This window comes from Bison bison, unplaced genomic scaffold (assembly GCF_000754665.1).
Source record: "Bison bison bison isolate TAMUID 2011002044 unplaced genomic scaffold, Bison_UMD1.0 scf7180017864038, whole genome shotgun sequence".
Taxonomy (NCBI): Eukaryota; Metazoa; Chordata; class Mammalia; order Artiodactyla; family Bovidae; genus Bison; species Bison bison.
This window is the reverse complement of record NW_011494610.1, coordinates 2,380,584-2,389,688: the sequence shown is the minus strand read 5'-3', so window position 1 is coordinate 2,389,688 and position 9,105 is coordinate 2,380,584. Positions and strand designations below refer to the sequence as shown.

Below are 9,105 nucleotides of genomic sequence, written 5' to 3'. Positions count from 1 at the left end.
GTTTTTGTCACTTCTGCACTTGACTGTCCTGCAAATACCTTGTCTCTTCTGCAAATATCAGCGTCTCAGGGTCTGGGTTTGCTTTGCATCAAAGAGAACCTGATGAGTCAGCTAGAAGAAGAGGACGATGCTTACAGGCAACGAAAGCTTCTCTCAAACCCTTTTCACACTGAAGTCTGCTATAGTAGAATTCCAGAGCCACTTGGTAGAAACAACTTTTTTTTTTTCAAAAGAAAAGAATTTTTTGAACTTCCTTCTAAAAGGGGTGGCAGGATGGGAGTGACACCCTGGGTCACTCTGGGACCACAGAGGAAGGTCTGGCTTCACTTGCTTATGTTGTCTCCACCATGGAGTGTGAGCTCCATGGACGAGGGCTGAGCCGGCTCTGTTCATGTTGTGTTCCAACTCGTGTCTGGCATGTAGTGGCTAGTGCATATACAGCAGACAGGGGAGGGAGGGGAAACCAGGAAGGCCTGACCCCCAATGTGACTGTATCTGAAGATGGAGCCTGGAAGGAGGTCGTAAGGGTGGGGCCCTAATCCGTTAGGGCTGGTGTCCTTATATAGAAGAGGAGACGCCAGAGCTATCTTCTCATGCACGGAGAAAAGACCATGCTCCTCCCTGAACATGGTTCCTTCCTGAGACGGGCAGGGTCCCCTGAGGGGATAGTTCAAGACCCCCCTCTGACTTTACCATGTAGCTGATGAAAGCACTGAACAGAGAGGGGGACATATGTTAAAAATGCAGACCTCCAAGTCAGTGCCGTCTTAGGTGAAGGAGGCAGAATCATCTGTCCCTTGGAAGAAAAGGAAAAACCTTTGTTCATACCTGTTTCAGGGTGTGGAACAGTGGCTGCTTTTTCTACTTGACTAGCTGTTGAGTTAGTGAGGGTGGGGGTCTCTTAGGGGAAGCATTTCTCTCCATTCTCGGAGATCTCGGTCAGAAGGAAACATTCGCCACTGCAGGGCCTGTTACATACCTCCTGTCCACACTCTGGGCCCTGGGCAGGCCTAGTATCAGCACAAATGTCATCTAAGAGGTAGCCCCACAGCCATCCCACTAGAGTGACACCATTGTCTCCACCTGTGACCATAAACCTCTCCCCAAGCCTCAACTTCCTCATCAGTAAAGAGAGACTAACTCCTCCTCCCCCAAGGTTGTCGTGAGGGTCATCGGGGCCTGGTAGGCCACAGGGGCCCAGCTCCAGGAGTTGGGTGGCTGTCTATGGGAGTGAAACCCCGTGTGGCCAAGTCTTCTTTTTTTTACAGACAACTTGGAAACATGGTGGTTTTATTTGGAGTTTCCCAACTAATTAAATTTCAACAGCCTGTGGCCCGGATGCACCCGAGGCTGTCAATTTTCTGAACAGAGTGCAGGAGGGAAGAACTGTAAACTAGGAGTTCAAATGTTGTGAAAGTTGCTCAGTCACGTCTGACTCTTTGCGAGTCCATGGAATTCTCCAGACCAGAATACTGGAGTGGGTAGCCTTTCCCTTCTCCAGGGGATCTTCCCAACCCAGGGATTGAATCCAGGTCTCCCGCATTGCAGGCAGACTCTTTACCAGCTGAGTTATAAGGGAAGCCCAAGAATACTGGAGTGGGCAGCTTATCCCTTCTCCAGCGGATCTTCCTGGCCCAGGAATTGAACCAGGGTCTCCTGCATTGCAAGCGCATTCTTTACCAACTGAGCGATCAGGGAAGTCCTCAGGCGCTTGTAGTAGTAGTAGTAGTCGCTCAGTCGTGTCCGACTTCTTGCGACCCCATGGACTGCAGCCCGCCAGGCTCCTCTGTCCATGGGATTCTCTAGGCAAAAATACTGGAGTGGGTTGCCATTTCCTCCTCCAGGGGACCTTCCCAACTGTACATAAAGGAGACTTCATTAATGTGCATTAGAGGATACCCCAGGTTAACCTGTCCTAGAAAACTGTCTCTTGAGTCTTTAAATTCTGTACTAATTCTATACCTCTGGTTGGCCTATTGTTTGTTTAGGTTTTAAGGTGAATGACCTGGGGCTGTTATTTCCATCAGCCTAATTGAGAATCTAAAGGCACAGTTGAAATGTCTATTTTTCTTGCTATCCTCAGAAGTGAAGTGAAAGTCCCTCAGTCGTGTCTGACTCTTTGCGACCCCCGTGGACTACAGTCCATGGAATTCTCCAGGCCAGAATATTGGAGTGGGTAGCCTTTCCCTTCTCCAGGGGATCCTCCCAAGCCAGGGATCGAACCCAGGTCTCCCGCGTTGCAGGCGGATTCTTTACCAGCTGAGCCACAAAGGAAGCAAATTAGGGGAAATGAAGCTAAACCTGGAACGGGAAAGGTTTAAATGTGCGAAGGGTGTCCAGTTAGCAAACTTATAAACGCTTTGGCAACAGTTTAAATCACAACCTTATTTTGTTGCTGTTGCATTCATATTTATTCCAACACCTGAGACATTTAAGGCACTCGGTGATATGGGCCTTGATTTCTAGTCTACTTAAGAAAGTCGCTCAGTCGTGTCCAACTCTTTGTGACCCCATGGACTGTAGTCTACCAGGCTCTTCCGTCCATGGGGTTTTCCAGGCAAGAATACTGGAGTGGGTTGCCATTTCCTTCTCCAGGGGATCTTTCCGACCCAGGGATTGAACCCAGGTCTCCCTCATTGTAGGCAGACGCTTTACCATCTGAGCCACCAGGGAAGTCTACTGAAAGAGTGCTTTAAATTTCACAGGACTTGTATTCTGCACCCCCGAACCAAACTTCCTCAGAAGAGACTGCTGCAAATTTACTCCATGATTCTCATTCTTTTCAGCTTACAATACAAATAACTCACTTTTTGCAACCTAGGTCTTATAATAAAGCACTGCTGAAAAATTAAATAGAAGAATGTTCAGTTGCCATATAGGCCACAAAAATGATTTGCTGGTGGTGATTTTTAAGCTTGATTCTAAATAGATTTATGAAGAATGGTACTTGGAAGACATGGTTCAAATTTTGCTACTTAAGGTATCTTGAGATTATAGGCTCACTCTCCCTAAAATTTCAAAAAGCATAGAGCTTAGGCTCTTAAGGGTATAGCAGTGATAAAAACTTTCAGTCATTTCTAAAAAGCAACACTTGATAGTTTTCTGTCTCCAATGGTTCTCTAATATACATGTAGAAGGAAGGCAACAGGAAACCAAGAATAAAAATAGCTGAGCTCTCCACAATTGGGCTTCCTGCTTGCTTTCCTTGCTCAAAAGAGGAGACACCATCTCCTCTTTATGAAGCAATAGAGGCTTCATAGACAACTGGGCCACTCCAGTGACGGTCGGCATCTGATGCCCCATATCTCTTAGTTCTTCTTGTTGCCAGTGGTCGGCCTGGCGATGGTGGTGAAATGGGAGCAATTAATCTGTAGAGTAATCTGTAAAAACATCTTACTGCTCTGTATTTCCTTGAACACTGCTAACTGCTTTCTGGATGTTTTTACACTTTTCCTCCAAATCACAGAATCTCTCCTCCCAAAGACTGATTAACTGGTAAAGTTCCTGTTGAATATATTTTCTTTGCTTTCTTCACGTCTTCAGTTTTCACACAGCTTCTGTGATTCAGCCAAGGAAGAAACTATATTTTAGTTCACGTAGATTGTTAGCACGGTGTACTAAGAAAGCCATCCATTTCCTTCTGATCTTCTATCTTATTAGCCACAATAGACAAAGTCTTGAAAATATTCTTCAGCTGACTACTGATTTCCAGGATAGATGCCACAGTGGGGGATAAAGCTGTTCCCAGTGACCTGAGGAGGTCAGTAATCAATTCCTGAAATACAGTTCTACTTTCTGCCATTAACGGTTCTTTCAATATCATATCAGACATCTGAGAAACAAGTGTAGACACATTTTCTGGAATCGATGTGAGAGACCCAAGTGCTGCGGTAATGGTGTCTGATGCAGGCGTACTGGACGTCGGCAGGGCACCAAGCAAGGGCTCGTGAACGTCTAGCATGGCCTTTGTTTCATGCTGCCACCCTTAATTCTTCCATATTGTTAAACAGACTATTCAAGTCTTTGCCAAAAACATCCTGAACTTCTGTGTTATGCTGATCAACTGCCTTTCCTTCAACTGTGTTAAGCAACCCACTGGCAGCATCATGAAGTCTCTCCTCCGTACTTTCCAAAGCCGAGGTGATATATTCTTCAACAAGCTGTAATTTTATTTCCTGCAAATGTCTTTGAGTGGTTTCAAGTTCCTGTGTCTTACTTTGCAGGTCAGATTTGCACGGGTTAAGTTCATTTTTACTATCCATAAACAATTCTGTAACCCTATTTAGCTCTTCCTCAACAGCAGCAATTTTTTCAACCAATTCTACAATTTCTTCCTCCTGAACACTTAGTTTTCCACTCATAGCTCTAACATTTTCTTCAGAAATGTACACTCCATTTTTTTCACGAGTTGCAGTAAGATCCCGTTTCAGATGCTCTATCTCTTCTGTATATTCCTTAATCGGAGCTTTCTTGGTGAGTTTCTGGTTAACCTCAGGCTTTCTTTGCTCTATGAGCATATTCCAATGTACTCAGAGTCTCCTCCAGGTTGAGAGATGCAGAAGAAACTGTTGCCATGATAGATGTTCTTGTACATCCCCCAAGAGAGTCCTGGAGGATTCTAGTCCATTTAGATTCTCAATAAGGAACATGAGCTGTTCTTTCTACAAGAGCAGTAATAATCCTTCCCAGAGTCAACAGGGACTGATTGATATTTCCAGCTTCCCGAGGTCTCTTGTCAACTGCTCCAGAATGGCCAATGTTCTTACTGCCTGCAAGATCAACTTGAATCAGCTTTCTTGGTGATTTTCTGGTTAACCTTAGGCTTATTGAGTATGTTCTTTGCTCTAGCCCAATTCTGCCACCTCCTTTCCCCATCATGTTGCCAAGACTCGGTTCTTATAACTTAGGGATACTAATGACACATTTGTCCAGTGGCCAATGGACTGCTGTGACATTCAAATGAAAGGTATTGGTAAAGTGAAATTCATTCATTCACGAGTAATTATTGATGGGTTGTTCTAGATCCTTAGGAAAATGATGGAGTAATAATTGAAGGTTGGAACTCTGAACACCCCCCCACCCCACCCCCTGCCCCGCACACACAATACACACACACACACCCGTAGACCAAATCCTGGCTTCCTTACCCACAAACTGTGGGAGGATTAATAATACTTGAAGAGTTATTGCCAAATGTGTGCTCCAACTCTTTGTGTCCGACTCTTTGCGACCCCATAGACTGTAGCCTGCCAGGCTCCTCTGTCTGTGGGATTTTTCAGGCAAGAATACTGGAGTGGGTTGCCATTTCCTCATCCAGAGCATCTTCCCAACCCAGGGACCAAATCCACGACTCTTTCATCTCCTGCATTGGCAGGCAGGTTTTTACCACTGCTCCGTATTTGCAAAGCATTTACCACACAGAAAAAGTTGCTATAAAAGCCTTTGAAAACAAAAGATTTCTTTGACATAAACTAGGTTGAATTACTCTTTAAGGAGACAACTGAATATCTTAAATTATATCAGAAGAGGTAAGAGAGAGCAGTACACACCAGTATAACAAAATTCTTTACATATAAAATGAAGTTTTAATTATTAATCATTAGCCGTTAGGAACACAGATGTCCAGGATGCCTCACTTTACTTGGGTTACAAATAAAGATTAATTCTACTGCCATTAGAGCAGCCTAGGTTTCTTTTTATTAATTACCCAAGTGATATGTGAATATGTTCCTTTAATAAGTAATGAAAACATTTAGACGAGGCTAAAGTTCTCTGTGATATCTGATGTAATTCTCCCATAACACATAAGGAAAAAAATGATCTCAGTAGCTTGAAGCGACAGCGTTATCTGCTCAGATTTGTGTCCATGGCTGGGCAGTGGGCATCTGATTCCACAAGACCCTGACTTACAGACCCGAAATGGCAGTTTCTCGCCATCTAGAAAGTGACACCGCAGCAAGAAAGCAAGACACATCATGGATCAGAGTGACATCCTCTCCAGAGTGACACGCACTTCCCGTCCCATTCCACTGGCCCTTGTCAGGCACATGGACACTCCTGGGTCACAGGTGACAAGGGTCAATCCTATCATGCACTTGACCCCATCCCTGACCTTGGGAAAGCTGCTTAATTTCCCTGCGTCTCAGTTTCCTCGTGTGTGAAATGAGAACAGATACAATACTAATTTCAGGGCATTGATAAGTAAAATAAGTGTGAAGTGCTTACAATGGTGTTCAAAGTCTAGCCACGATGCTGATGAAGACGACGCTTTGCGTCTGTAAAGCGCTGTAGTCTAAGTGTCTTGTGCTAGCCTGTCATTTATAAGCAGCTGCATTTTCAACCCACAATAATCTTCCATTGTGTTCCATAACTTTGGTGTGTGCACACACAGATGAACGTAACGCATATAAAACATACCTATTTCTGTTTCCATGCAAACGTTGAGACCCAATTTTAATGCTTTCGGTCTGAGGCTACAGCACAATTTATAGAGCAACCAGTGGGTGGATGCTGGATATTTCCTCATGTGAGCAAGAGAAGACGGGCTGCTTTCAACAGGCAGTTCTGGCCCATGTGCCCACTGGCCTTTGGCAGTCTGATGTCAGAGGCGACGTGAATCAGGGCGCTCAGATGCTTGAACGGTGACACCGTTGGAAACCCGGAGTCTGTCTTGGTACATTTAGAACAAGCACTGTTGGCTTCTCAAAAATTAGTTTTTTTTTTTTCCTTCTGGGAAACTGAGTATTAATTCATCCTCATAAAGCACATGTCTCTGGAATAGCCAACCAGCCACTAATATTCACTTCCCTTTAGCTAGTTTGTCTGTGTTATTAATACCATGCAGCTCCATGCTCTTCCACATCCCCATGACAGTCAATCATCTGGTCAATTTGATTTTTTTAAGCCTTAATTGAACCCCTAAAATGTGTTTACTCTGAATGCATTAAGGTTATACTTATCAAATCGGAACTATACTCCCTCCTTAAATTATCTTGAAAACAAAATCAATAGTTTATTTAACCAGAGTCAAAAGAAAAAGAAAAGGGAAAAAAATGCCCTGGGGAATTTGTGTAATAAGTTTTACTTAGAAAGAAACAATGTGGATAAACGGGGAAGGAATTTCAGTGTGAGGCAAAGAATATGGGGTAGCTTGGAGGAATAGACAGGCACCTAATTTAATATTGTTCCTTTCTGTGCAGTTTCTTACAAAATAGGTCACCAGCTTTTGTTGCTTTCTGAGCAAGCCATAGGAATAAACAACCGGCTGACATTTTTTAAATATGACAGCAGCTGGATTTAATACAGGCATTTATAGCATTTCTTTAACCAAATATTTGAGATCATTAAAAAACTGGGCTGACTATTAATGCCTCCAAATTGGACTCCGGGGGGAAAATTTGATCTAATTCAGATGCCTCTACCTAAGCTCCCAGTGTGTTTTACATTTGCAGGTTCTCAGTTTTTCTGCTCCGGGTCATAGCTCCTCTGTATTGAGAAATGAGGATCTCCATGGAGTGACAGATACAGCCCAATATTCTCTAAAACCGGGGTCCCCAACCTCTGGGATCTGACGCCTGATAATCTAAGGTGGAGCTGATGTAATAATAATAATGAAGTGTACAGTAAGTGTTACGTACTTGAATCGCCCCAAAACCATCCCCCCAACCGGGTCTGTGGAAAAATTGTCTTCCATGAAACTGATCCCTAGTGCCAAGGGATCAGCTGAGCTAAGATCCGAGCCTTTCCATTAACTAATCTTCTACTGGCACTTTGAGGATATCCGACAGTAAGCAGGAGGCAACTTTTTCTTCCAGAAAAGCTGATGAACGTCTCCTGGGGGATGGATGGTTGGATTGAAGTCTAAACATAAGAGGAAACAAGAGGGTTGGTTATTTCGTCCAGCTTCCAGATCTTTCCAAGTTGCTTCCCTTTTGGATCTACATGTGCTGGTCTTGCAAGTCTTAGAATTCTCATCGAGTCAGATGAGAATTGGGAATCCTGCAGCTCAACTCCTCATCTTCATTAGCTCTTCTGTGTCCTTTTTCATCAAATATTTCCTGAGCGTTCCCTGGCACCTGGCCTTAATCCAGGCTCTGTGCTGACGGTGGAGACCGTGGAACAGAATAGCTGTGATCTTTGCCCAATCTGAGAGAATAGAAAATAAAGGACCTACAAACAGATAAACAAGATAGTTTCAGGTGCTGAGAAGCACCATGAAGCAAGCAGGACCAAATATTATGTCACGGTCTCTAATATCTAGAGTCCCGAAGTGTCCATGCTCTATTCTTTTCAAAAACTTGATTCACAAATTTGTTTCACCTGGTGACCTTCCCATAGCTTTCCAACACAGCTTCTTCCTTTTTTTTTTTTTTTTAATTTGGCTTAAGTTAACTAGAGCCAGTCTCTCCTGTTTGTGACCAAAGAGCCCAATGGATACAGAAATAGCGAAAAATAATCAAGGATTCTTCCTAACAAGATTGTCCTCAGAACTTCAAATACAATTGGAGGAGAAGGGTAAGACCTGCCCTGTTCAGAGGAGACACTTGGCAGGGTTTTGGCTGTCCTGCATGTCAATTGGAAAAAAAAAAAACAAAAACACAACTTGAGAGTTCTGAGTCGTTTCCTGGAGTCAAAGTGAGGACTAGACCGCAGAAGACAGTGTTTTGGATAGCTCTGATGAACTGCCCTGAAGGAGGTCAGTGATCTGAGTGAGGGGGGTGCTTGCATCAAGCTCGTATTTTGGCAGAAGCTTGCTGCCAGTCACAAGGAGCAGGTGTGTGTTTGTGATTTTAGTGCTTTGCTAGCTACGGGGAGATGCAAGAATCTGGGCTCATAAGATCTTCTCCTGAAACTATCTAACATGTGACGTGTTCTGCCAGTTTTGCCCAGAGTGCCTCACTCTGATGTGTTGAAGGCCAGTGACTGCAGTGGCTTGTGACTTAATCCTTGTAGGGGCAGATGGCGCTTGGCACTTGTATCTAAACACTGCCAGTGTCTGCGGGGGAATTCCCGTCTTAGCTGCCATCCCATCCCCTGCTTCCATGACCTCTCCTGCAGGTAGAGCTCTCACCTGACCAGGGCTTGGCCAGTTGGCACGTGGAGGCT

General features: G+C 44.2%; 1 pseudogene; it reads right to left on the bottom strand.

Annotated features, from left to right (window-relative positions):
* Positions 1-2,971: 2,971 nt before the first annotated feature.
* LOC104985109 lies at positions 2,972-4,878 on the bottom strand (annotated as a pseudogene).
* Between the last annotated feature and the right edge of the window lie 4,227 nt (positions 4,879-9,105).